Source organism: Cimex lectularius, unplaced genomic scaffold (genome assembly GCF_000648675.2).
Source record: "Cimex lectularius strain Harlan isolate CLEC.00 unplaced genomic scaffold, Clec_2.1 scaffold477, whole genome shotgun sequence".
NCBI lineage: Eukaryota > Metazoa > Arthropoda > Insecta > Hemiptera > Cimicidae > Cimex > Cimex lectularius.
The window spans coordinates 62,271-75,249 of NW_019393332.1; positions in this window are offsets into that span (position 1 = coordinate 62,271).

Consider the following 12,979-nt stretch of genomic DNA (forward strand, 5'->3'; position numbering starts at 1 on the left):
CTGATTTTACGACGGTATGGCATTCTTCACTGGTTGGCAGTGCTTTTATGTCATGACCATTTTATAGATTTATTGATTCATCGGTGTTATAAGGAAAATAAATTTAACTGTTGCTAATAACATAGATTTTATAAAATCACATGCTCGGCCTGATAACTCACTGAACGAAACGCGTCTCACCAGAATGATAACAGGGGATCAATTTACGTTTATATTATTTACTACATTTATATTATTTTACGCTTTTTTTTAGATTTCTAACTAAAGTTTTTCATGTGGAATGATAAAATGAATGAAGATCAGGACAAAGTCTTTTCCTTATTGCGCAGCTCGGCGTGAATCGGCTATTTCCTCTGCCCACAGATTTGTTTTACAAACAGCAAATCCAGTGCGGATCCTTCATGGAGTCATTAGTTAAAAAGATGGGAAAGGGGCGGAGCTGCAGAGTTAAATCTGTTTGTGGTTTGATCAGAACGGGGTTGAACATTTTTGCTCTGCCCGGTTGCTATGATAAACATCGATCTAGTGCTCTCATCACTTCCACCTTTGTTTAGCCGTAGCCTTTTGTATTTGTGAGTTATTGGGAGGCGGCGCGGTGGGGCCGGGGGCGGTGAATTTATTCGCTCCTCGATTACCCCTTGTCGCTTCCACTCGCTTACCCATATATACAGGGGTATCCAGGGCTCAACACAACGATACGGCAAAATACATAAACTGTTGCTCCATGGAGATTTATTTCGATTATCCAAGTTGCTGCGAGAGTTATTAGGAAAACAAAAAATCCCCTTCCAATATATTTAATTTATAGAACAGAAACTTTTGTTTCCATAAATACTGCTTGGTTTCTTCTACATCAAATATGATATAAAAATTCCTTTCAGTTACTTACAATATAAAGTACTCCTTTTTCACTGTGATTTAAAAAAAATGGCTGAAAAAAAAGGAAGAACTATAGAAGGACGACAAAGTTATAAGCAACACACAGATATCTCATATTTCTTTTACATAATTCAAAGGAAAAACTAAATGTCTATATCTCAACCAATGCCTTATATAATTAATTGAAAAACGTTATTCGGCCACTCGGATCACGAACTATAATGAATTAAAGGTTTGTATTGTTGCAAAACCCTTTATTGCTTTATTAAATTTCATTATTTTATCGATGATATTGAATAAACAGGAGGCAATAGTCCAGCCATTTTTGGTGACTGTAAAAAAATTCTTCTGATTTACTCCTACAAATTATTTTTTTATCCTCTAAGTAGGTTCGTAAGATTCTTGTTTCTCTCTATAAAAGTCCATCTGTTGTATTGGAGTAAATTTGTGTTTCTTCATACCTTGCAAATTTTGGAAGTCTGCAGACGTCAAAACTTTCAGGTTTAACGACACTGGGTTTATCATAGCTTAATTTTTGGGATATTAGGTTTTCAAAGAACTTTTCACGATAGAATATACGATCAAACTGTGGCCAATTTTTCACTTTTGGTAATAGTGTTTTTTGTTTCAAATTTAACCAAAATTTCTGTATACTGATTCGTATAATTTGTTCCTTTTTATGGAAAAAAAAGGCGAAAACCGTTTTAAAATCGGTTCAGAAAATCGACAGACATCGAAAAAACCTTGCCAGATCCTCCATGAAAAACTTTTATAATGTTTACAAGCAACAAATGAATTTTTATTTGTCTTTTCTATCCTATTTTTGGGTGGCAGCAGTATTGATTATCTATGTTTTAATATGTTTTAGTTATTTTCCAAATGTAGTGTAATAATTTAAAGTAGAAAAACGATATATCGGAGAGAAAAACGGGGCCTCGGTCATTCATCAAGCAATATTTTTATCCAAATCGAGGCGATAAAAAAGTACTTTACATTTGCAAAACAACGATTATTAACTGCTTAAAATTCACAATGAAGTTGTCTTAGTTGAAGCCAAACACTCCTCCTTTAAAGCTCGCTCACTGCATAAAAATCTAACAATGGCCAAGCCTTCTAACTCATCATTTGGCACTAACCAGTGACCAATTGTCAGGTGTCATCTCCTAACTCACTATTTACTATTTGTGTCAACCATTGACCTATTAACTAACTGACCAATGACTACCCTGTTTGCTAACACCAACCCTTTGTACACCTCCCCAGGCTTTCTTCTTCACTCACGAACACTCTGAAACAATGCCTGAAGAATAAGGCGAATTAAGTTGTTACTGCCAAGCTTTAACTGAATTTGCTTTATTCTTCAAGATCATACTTTGATCCAAATTGTTCATGAGTGAAAAAAATGGTCGATATTTCTAATACTTAAAACAGTTTATTCTTTGTTTTTAGATACTACCCTCTGGCTTCAATTTTTTACATTCCTGGAGCGTTCAAAGAAGACAAGAATTTTAAACTTTTCCATATTCTCATTCCTATTGTTCAATTCAGTTATTAAAATAATTTTTACACAACTATAAATCTAAAAAGTCTTTTCACGCAGTTTTTAAATAATCGAACATTTTGAAACTTTGTGTTGATTTACTCAAAGTTTTGAATATAAAAGAAATTTCCGATTACAATAAAAAGTATTACAATTAAAACTATTTTTTTAAATTAACAAATCTTTTAAAACAAGCTATTTTTTCTGAATTGATTTATTTCTTCTTAAAACAATAGTCTTCTCACGATATATATTGTTTTAAAATATTTTAAAATAAATATTGAACAAGGAAGTATCTCGGAAACAAAAAATACAAGTGTGTGGTGATTAGTAACCGTTAATCGATATTTATTTAGAAATCGTGAGATGCGGTCTGGTGTGATGTAGGTTTGAGAAAAACATTTTCTTTATCGTGCCAACGTTTCGATCTTTATTGAGATCATCTTCAGGGCCTGGGATTCACAAACATTGTTTACATATTACAATTACATTTTGGTTTTGGAAAGTTGATTTTTTCCCATTGTTTTAATTTCCTTTTTCCCCTTCAAAATGTAATTGTAATATGTAAACAATGTTTGTGAATCCCAGGCCCTGAAGATGATCTCAATAAAGATCGAAACGTTGGCACGATAAAGAAAATGTTTTTCTCAAACCTACATCACACCAGACCGCATCTCACGATTTCTAAATTTAAAAAAAAAAATACAAGGTGTCAACTTATTATTACTTATTATTACAAATAAGAGAGGCTATGTGGTATGGTGAATGTTAATTACAAAAATTAGATGTTTTTGTTTGAGAAAAATGACTTTAAAAGTTACAAAAGTGCTTTAAAAAAGATGAACAAGTTAAACAAAGATAAAATCACACGTTAAACTCAGTCTTTCAATAAACTTAGTTAAGCAGTAGAGAAAAAGTGCTGAAAACTAACTTCTGCTATATTAAGCGATAATAAAGCTATAAACAACTTAGAGGGAGGTTTTAAAGTACAATTTAATTAACCTAAGAAGAGAACGCGTATACAGAACAAATAAATAAGAAAATAAGTTAAAAACGATTATATGATAAACGTAGGCGACCTAAAATACAATATAATTATGTTAGAAGGGAAGAAAAATGGTTGGACCGCTAACCATATGAAAGGAAAATAATTTAAAAATGATGATATCATTAGATGATACAAAATATCAGATTTAAAACAGAAATATAACATTAAATTGTTGCAGGTATTCTCTCTCGTTTTACAAAACTAAAACACAAGACTTGAATTAAAAATGAAATGGAGGAGTAAAGTCTTATTATTTATATTTAAATGTCAACAAACTGGATTTTGATAACAGGGAAAATCGATTTCTCTTTCATCTTTCTCTTCATCAGGACATTGGAGGATAAATTACATTTAAAAATACGGGACACAAATTCAATTGATGAATCGATTAATGTCATTTTGAAGGTGGTTTAGATGTTTTGTTGTGCTCTTAATGAAAGAAATGTCCATTTTTTTGCTCAACTGAAATCTAATCAATACTGCTCTGCGAAGCAAAACCTTCCGTATGCCTTGATTTTATTATTTACAACCTTGGAAAAGTTGAAAACTAAATTTTTAATCTAAGGAAAATAATCATGCTTTAGAATTTTATAAAAGACGCTTAATTTTAATATTAATTTCTACACAAAACAAAATGGTTTTAGCATAATTGAGCATCACTTCCTTATAGAGACATTCAGTTTTTCTTCATTTTCTTCGGTATATCGAAATGATTCAAATATCAAAAATGAAATATTGACATTTTTTGTTGACAAACTCATCAAAAAGTAATAATAGACATAATAGGCACTGCGAGGCAAAAACGTGGCCACCCTAATTTTTTTTTGTAAATACTTGTTAGTAAATATTCGTTTATTCGATATTTTAAAAGAAAAAAAAAGACAGCTAAATACCAAAAGTAAATAAAAAATTAAACCAAATAAAACAATTTTACCAAAAATGTTGCTACGAGAACAATGAAGAAAATATTCAATTCAGTACGGAGTAATTCTTTTTTCTGCGCTGATCACCATTTGCATTCGACTTGGAATCAATTTTATGAGAGTTTGAATGTCGTGCTGTGGGATATTTTTATACTCCTCCAACAGCGCAATTCTTAATTCCTGCAAATTCGCTGGCATCACTGGGTGACTTTTTCTCTCTTTGCCAACTCCTCCCAAAGTATTCGATCGTGTTTAAGTCGGGACATGCTGGCCACTTTGAAACATTGAATTGAACTCCGTTCCAACTAGTCCCCAACGATCCTAGGTGTTTGGGGCCATACATTGTCATGCATAAAAATAAAACCGTCACCAATTAGTGACATGTAAGGAACAACTTCTTCAGATAACACACCCTCAATGTATTGCGCAGCTCTTAGAAAACTCTAGATGAAGATCAAGTTTGTGCGACTTTCTATAGAAATGCCTGCCTAAACAACAACACCACCACTTCCGTAGCTTCTTTGGAGGGAAAATGTTACTGGGATATATCTTCTCCAAACCCTCTCTGGCCGTCAGAAGACAAAACCCTATTCCCTATTCGCAAAAAGGTAAGCATCATTAAATGGTTTTAACACCTCCACCTTCAATTCTGGTGGTCAATGTGGTGTTAGCACAAACCAGCAAAACCAAAATCTGATACCCTTTGGACCATAACAGCAATTGACTTACTTCTAAGCATGCTAAGACCAGAAATGGATAAATAGTTGTAGAAAAAATGACTATAAAATGGTTGAAATTACCAGGCGTAAAACAATCAACGAAGTTCTTGTACATCTCAACCAGGAAAAGAACAACCACCTCTCTCAACTAGGAAATCAAGGAAAAACAAATGCCTTCATTCTGTCCAGTTTCAGTGCAATTATTACCTTAAAAAATAGTAATAACTAAGACAGAATTCTACCATCTCTATAATGAAAGAAAAAGACATCAGAACGTGTCTTATACCACTGCAAACCATTAGCAATGACAATATGATTGTAAGATGGTAATCAAAAATGGTCAATGTCCGAATGAACCTACTATCGTTTGCATAATTCAGTCAATATCGCTATCTGATAGTGGTTTTCCTGCTTAATGTCTAACAAAATATCAAAGAAAGTTTTTTTTAGATTGAACGCTACTTGTTTTAAATTGTCTTTTATTTAATGCTTTTTTAGGGATTTTAAATCTTTCTTTTCTAAATGTGTATAAGATACTTTCTATTAGTGATTAATCGGATCTGTTTAAATTGCAAAAGCAATCGGTTGGATAGAGGTTTCTAATCAGTTTTTGAACCTAATCCATTTATTTTAAACTTTCAAATAGGAGGGAAACTTTGATCATAAACGGAACTGTTTGACAAAATGGATCGCACCATCGGAAAAGTTTATTGTAAAATGGAGAGACCCAGACGGTTACGTTATCAGGAGTGGCTTCCTATTTATATTCTTTACTTGTAATGGACCTAAAGTGGGATTCACACTGCATCCGAAATATTTTCGCGCCTCTTTTTACGACTGAATTTAGTATTTTTGATTCGCTTTGATTCGAGGAGTAAAAGGAAAGCAAATACGGGCATATGCCGAGGCGATAAATTAGCCTGAACATCCGGCCTTTTTTTCCCCCTGTAGCCCCGAGGAGAGGGAAACCGATGCCTGCATACCTAACGAGTAAAAGCCTGATTTTATTTGTATGAATAAAAGATTTCCTTCTGAAAGTCCGAAACTTTAAAAACCAGAGAAACAGGAGAAAACAAAAACTACAAACTTCTTTCGCTTTGGACGGGCAGGGGGGCCGGCTAACGTTTTATTCCTGTGAAAGGCTGGGGTTGACGCGGCCGAGGATTAACGACCAACGGGAAATTTATGGAAAAGGGTTGAGAAATAGGTGAAGAAATGCCTCGAAAACCCACCGGAATGGAACGTTCTATACGTATATTCCTTTCTCTTTCATAAAAAAAGACACGACGCAAACTAAGGACACCCTTTCAACATTTCAACCAACTAGAAAAAAGAAAAGCCAAACTATAAGTAAATTTTTTAAGCAGATTTATTTGCCATTTAATTAGACAAAATCATCTCGGTTACTAACAAAATTTAAATGAATTTATGGCAATTTAAAAAGAATGGATAAATTAAAAAATCACCATTGTTGAGGAAAGGAACAACTTTGCTCAACAGCGAACTAATAAAAATTATACACAACTTGTGCAAAATTGCAATTTTATTTATTCTTTTACGACTCCTTTATTAAACCTACGTCACACCAGACCGCATCTCACGATCTCCGAATAATCATCGACTAACGGTCACTAATCATTTATTTATTTTTTTAGGACTTACAACTTTTCATATTATATTACCATATTGGCATGTTTTTGGGCTAAGTAAAGAAGTTTTGGCTTGAACTCCCTTTTTTCTTTCAGTTCTTCTTGATCACACATACTTTGTGATTCATGGTTTTCCAATTTTGAATTCCCTAATTATCTCGTTTTTAATCTTGTGCGTAAAATCTAACAAATAACATCTGGGAGTAAAAGTAAGAATTTTGTGATCTTGATGAAACAATCAAGCAACAAACAAACAAGAGCAAATGAGCTAGAGAGAGGGAGTGAGAAATATTTAAATAGAGAGTGAGAGGGGAAGCAAAAAGAGAGAAGGGGAAAAAGGAATAGAGGGAGTAAGAATGAGAATTAAAAGGCGAAGTTAGATAAAAAGAGAGAAGTAAAGGGAAAGAGAGAAGAAGATATAGCCACACATAAAATTGATAAAGAAGTAGATAGAGAAATAATGTGTGTGAGTTTGTGCACTACACACAAAGAGAGAGAGAGGGAGAGAGAGAGAGAGAGAGAGAGAGAGAGAGAGAGAGAGAGAGAGAAGAAAAAGATAGAAAGATAAATAATTCTTAAACATAGAAGATAAGAAGTACTTCATGTTGGCATATGATTATGTTTGGCCTATGGTTTATTTGGATTTTGAATTAAATGAAAAAAAACAGACTTGATAAATAATAATATAATGCTGTATTATGCTAAATAATATATTATTATCATTAATGTTTTAATTTAATTAGAAAAAATGTACGTGTATTGTTTTTCCGTGTATTTTTTATACTACCTAAAACATTAATCGGATTTTATAAAATTTATCGAAAACCGTTTCAACCTTTATTAATTAAAATTTTCGTTGAAGAAAACTGTTCGTTTTATAGAATACTGCATTCGTTTTCCTCCTGAACTTCCTAATCGATCGCATATTCAGGTTGACTCTTCTAAGCTCGTTATTTTTTCATAACCTTTGCTTGTTTAAACTGTCATAAGCAATATTTGTGAAAGGGTGGTAGATTTTATTGCCTAAAATAACTAGTAGTAGACAGACAAAAACTTTTACTAACAACTTCAATAAAAATCAATAAATTCTCTGGTCAACTTGATCTTTTTTTATTAATTGTTCTTTTTATGTAAGTCTTCGTTGAGATGAAAAAGTTAATGTCACGAGCGGGATTCGAACCCACCACCTTTGGCTAATAATATGGTCAATTAGACTACTAAACATAAATGGATTAATATTTTTTGTACAATTTCAGTAATAAATCGTTTAGGAATATAAATCATTAAAGCAATTAAATCGTCAATCGTGTATTTCGTCGAAGCATTAATTGACGGCTGAAAGCGTTTGGCACATCGGGGAATGTGAGATAAGCAGTTTCCCAACAGTGATTTCTGCTTTGACCCAATTGAAGCCAGGTTCCCTTGTGCTTGTAATTGTCGCCATTGAATCTGAATTTTGAAAAGTAACAGACCATGATAAAAAGGACAAGAAACAGTTACCACTTTAAAGGTTGGTCAGGTAGTCAGGCATTAGCTTTCCCATCAGTAAAATGCGGTTAATACTTTTTGTAAGTGAGTACAGTTAACTTTTCCTTATCCTTTCTACGCGGTCAACTTTGATGTCTAACCTAAATGAATAAAATATAATATAAAATGTAGAGTTTTACATATTTCTGGAAAGAGCTATCCAAAATGGTTATAAATATTATAATCAATTCGAAAACTGCGCATAATTAATGCATTCAAGCATAATAAAAAAACATGAAAAATTCCTATTTGAAAGTGGATTTTTTTAAATTTCCATTTTAGTTTATACACATTTTCCCTGTATTTTTTACTGCCTTTTACTCTATCCCTCCCTTTCTCTCGTTCTCTTTTTCTTCTTATGTAAATTTATTATGTTGTTGTTGTGTTCAAGTTTATTTAGGAGTTTAAAATAATGTGTAAAATGTATAAAATAAAATTATTTTATATTATTGTAAGTATGAACTTCACGCCAGAAGAACACACACACTCTCTCTCTCTCTCTCTCTCTCTCTCTCATCTCTCTTTACACGGTGATTCAGTTTTGGATGCACCATAGGCAAAAATGCATATTTTTTAATGGGTTTGAGGTAGGAGCTCGACTAAAAATGTTTTTTTTAAAAATTTGTATTGATGGCTAAATGTGAGTGACCTTTTAAATCCACTTATAAAAATAAAATATAATACGAAAATTAAAAACAAAAACAGTGCGATTCATTCAATTCTAACAAAAAACAATTTTTACAGCAAAATCAATTAATCCATTAAAATAATGATGCATAGAAATAAGACAATTAAAAATATGTAAAATAAGGAATTATTTTTATGCATTAATTAATTTTTTGTAACTTCATGTATGAAATATGTGTTATTTATTGGAAGGGATGTATTTATTTGCGCGAATGGAGGGGCTATCCCCTAAATGCCTCGAAAATTATCGCGTACTCTGGGATAATGAGAATGAATATCTGGATGTAATTTATTAGTGGGAATTAAGGAGCTTATAACCCAATTACCTAATTAGGTATATCGAATACTCTTCGATAGTGTGAATGCTAATCAGACTATCATGTTTTTATCTTGTTTCTGTGTATTTGTGTTATTTTATCCATGATTGACGAGGCTCTGGGGTACAGAGAGGCTAGCAATACGATAAAGAAAAGAGAGAGTTAGATACCTTTATGTCATAAAACATCATAACTCGTTGGGAATCAGGAAAAGAAATTAGCAATTTTAAAAAGAGAAATAAGATAAGAGCGAGAAAGATAACAAAAGCAATGCAAAGCTACGGAAAAGAGGGCTGGTGATGACTCAATGTAAACTGCTCAGAAATGAATAAGGATATTGCTAATTTTGTAGTATTTACTTTCCCTAGCATTTTTATTTCATTTTTGTTATAAATTTCATTAATTAAGGGAAATTAAGTATTAATTAAGGAGAAATTATTATGCTTTTACTGAAGGAAAATGTAATTAAGGGATTTTGGAAAAGAACAAAGCAAAAGGTTTTAATTCCATAATTTTGTTTATTGGACACAATAATTTTTTAAAACAATTAATACAGTGTATATTTATTCAGATATCGTGAGATGCGGTCGGGTGTGATGTAGGTTTCAGAAAAACATTTTCTTTATCGTGCCAACGTTTCGATCTTTTATTGAGATCNCTCAATAAAAGATCGAAACGTTGGCACGATAAAGAAAATGTTTTTCTGAAACCTACATCACACCCGACCGCATCTCACGATATCTGAATAACTATCGATTAACGGTCACTAATCTCTACACACAGTGTATATTGTCCTCTGTACGCTAAAACCTAGGCAAACTGTTAATAAGGTTGTCGCTAATTTCATAAGGAATTTCACTTCATACATCTTGCACCGCAGTTGCAGATCAACTGGCTGCGGATGGTAATCGAAAAGCTTTCTCTGCAACGCATCCTAAATGTGATCAATGGGATTGGAGTCTGTGGGAAGGGGCAGGTGGGAAATTCTCAGGTTTTCTGAACATTGATGAACAACTCTGCCTCTATGAGGTCTGACATTGTCATCCAGAAATCGAAAATCCTGCCAATGGGATCCCTGGTTTGAGGGATGTAATCCACGATAATGTCTTGGACATAAAGGATTGCGGGGGGTTGCCTTCAACAATATGGTTTCAGGAGTACAATTCCGTCTCTATTTTTATTTACCGGTATCTTTATTTTTGCATACATCATCATAAAAAATTAATATTGAAAGCGAGTGGAGAAACATTTTGTGTGATTTAAAGACCATTCGATACAGATGTAGGCTATTTATGACCCATGGTAATTTCGAGCACGTAGTGGACGAAGCCAATGTTTGTATCAATAAGCCTGTATAAAGCACAGTTTATGTTCAATATTTTTTAAATTTTTAAATATGTAAATGAGATATTTATTAAAACCAACTCAACCCGTGAATTTTCAAAAATGATTTTTTTGCGTAAATTTATAGGTTTTCGTCTATACAATCAGGCTACAAATCGATTTGATAAGAATCAACCACTTTCTGGTCTAAGACCGTTTTATTTCAAACCAAGCTCAATCCATGCTTCCACTGAAGACTACCCACGTCAACATAGCGGAAGTTAGTAGGTGTTCTCTTCTGTTTACGCCTGTTGTTTTCCATGATTTGCTCGTTGTAGAATGTATAAGCTGTACTGTGAAGAAAACGAAGCTGAAGACACCACAGTGACCTCCTTGTCCTTAAAAAGTCCCCGAATAAAATTTAATATTGATTTTAGTAGCCCCAAGACTGACGAACGTTCCAATTGTTTGTCGCTAAAGCTAAAAACTGTTCGCAAAGCCAAAGACTGAGCATTTTACACTCTTTTGTAGGAAAAAGGCCAGATGTTTTTAATTTCACGTTTGATTGCCTTAAATATCAAACTTTGCTTCGAGTTCAGGATCAGTCGGCATGATTCTTTTTGTGAGTCACTCGAAAAAAGCAAGTCCCCAGCAATTGGAATCGAATCCCTCAAATATTATAAGACATTTTGTTGAGGAATCAACAAAACAATTAAAACAGAAGTATACCACGCATGTGTTGCAAATGTGAATTCTGATAAAAATGCTTTTATCTAATGTCAATTTTTCTATCTTTCTGTTTTTTCTCTAACTTTATAGTACTAATTTTGATCAATGAATTGTTTAGTTTTTTTCCATTTTCTACCAGTAGCATAATAAGTTGTTAGAGATTTTTTCCCGTATTTTTTTAAAAACTAGCTCAATCCAAATTATTTTTATTTATAAATAAAAAATTACCATTAACATCCAAACTTTCGATATACGCACACTTACTCAACTCTACTTGGATGTACAGGTTTATGGATCGGGAAAATATTGCAATATTGAAAGATAAGAAACTTTTCATTCCAAATTTTAAGACTAATGACAAACTAATTGTTTCTGCCCATTTTTACTCAAACAATAACATACTTCACAGAGATCTTCACATGCCAGCAGTTTTTCATCTATCAAAACACATTGGACATTTTCATTGTAAATTACAAATAATTAAGGTTTTTAGTTGAGATAAAAAAGCCAATGGCACGAGCGGGATTCGAACCCACGATCTTCGGCTTGATACGCCGCTGCTCTACCACCTGGGCTATCGTGACCTCGATCCACTCGATATTAATTGTATGTATCAATCCAATCCGATTACACGACATTTGAAAAATGGCAAAAAGGAGGGAAAATTCAAAAGGTGCGGTTGAGATGGGAAGTTGGTGTCCGAGTGGATCGAGGTCACGATTGCTCAAGTGGTAGAGCAGAGGCGTATCAAGCCGAAGATCATGGGTTCGAATCCCCCTCGTGCCATTGACTTTTTTATCTCAACTAAAAACCTTAATTAATTGTAATATATTAATTGGTCAAGCGGACCACGAAATTAGTGAATTTAATGATTTAAAATGAAGACTACTTCATTAAAGCTCTCCGTGGCCATTTCATTTGTCGTCGAGAATCCAATCCGATTACACGACATTTGAAAAATGGCAAAAAGGACGAAAAATTTAAAAGGTGGGGTTGAGATGGGAAGTTGGTGTCCGAGTGGATCGAGGTCACGATAGCTCAAGTGGTAGAGCAGCGGCGTATCAAGCCGAAGATCGTGGGTTCGAATCCCGCTCGTGCCATTGACTTTTTTATCCCAACTAAAAACCTTAATTAATTGTAATATATTAATTGGTCAAGGGGACCACGAAATTAGTGAATTTAGTAAATTACAAAATCATACTAACAAACAAATATGATTACTCCATTCCCACAATTACCACGTAAGCGACTGAAAAGAATATGGATAAGAAACTCTTAAATGATTAATATCATTTTATTAATTCTGAGCAGCCAATGGATCGCTTTTTCTATATCGCCCGAAATGCCACAATAAGTATATAAGGCATGCACATTTGTAGATAAAAATAAATGAAAAAAAAATTATAAATAATTAGACAATACTGCTAATTGAATAAAATAAAAACAATGGGAAACATAAACCAAAGCTTCTTCAAACTGACATAATTATGTTTTAAATTAAATAGGCAGTTCGTGAAATGATTTTGTTCAATGTTATGAACTAGGTGCGAAATATTTTTTAAATGAATATTTTTTTTTAATCATCAATAATGTACATATTTGTTTGTAGTTTTTATTATATAGTGTTCGTTATATAAG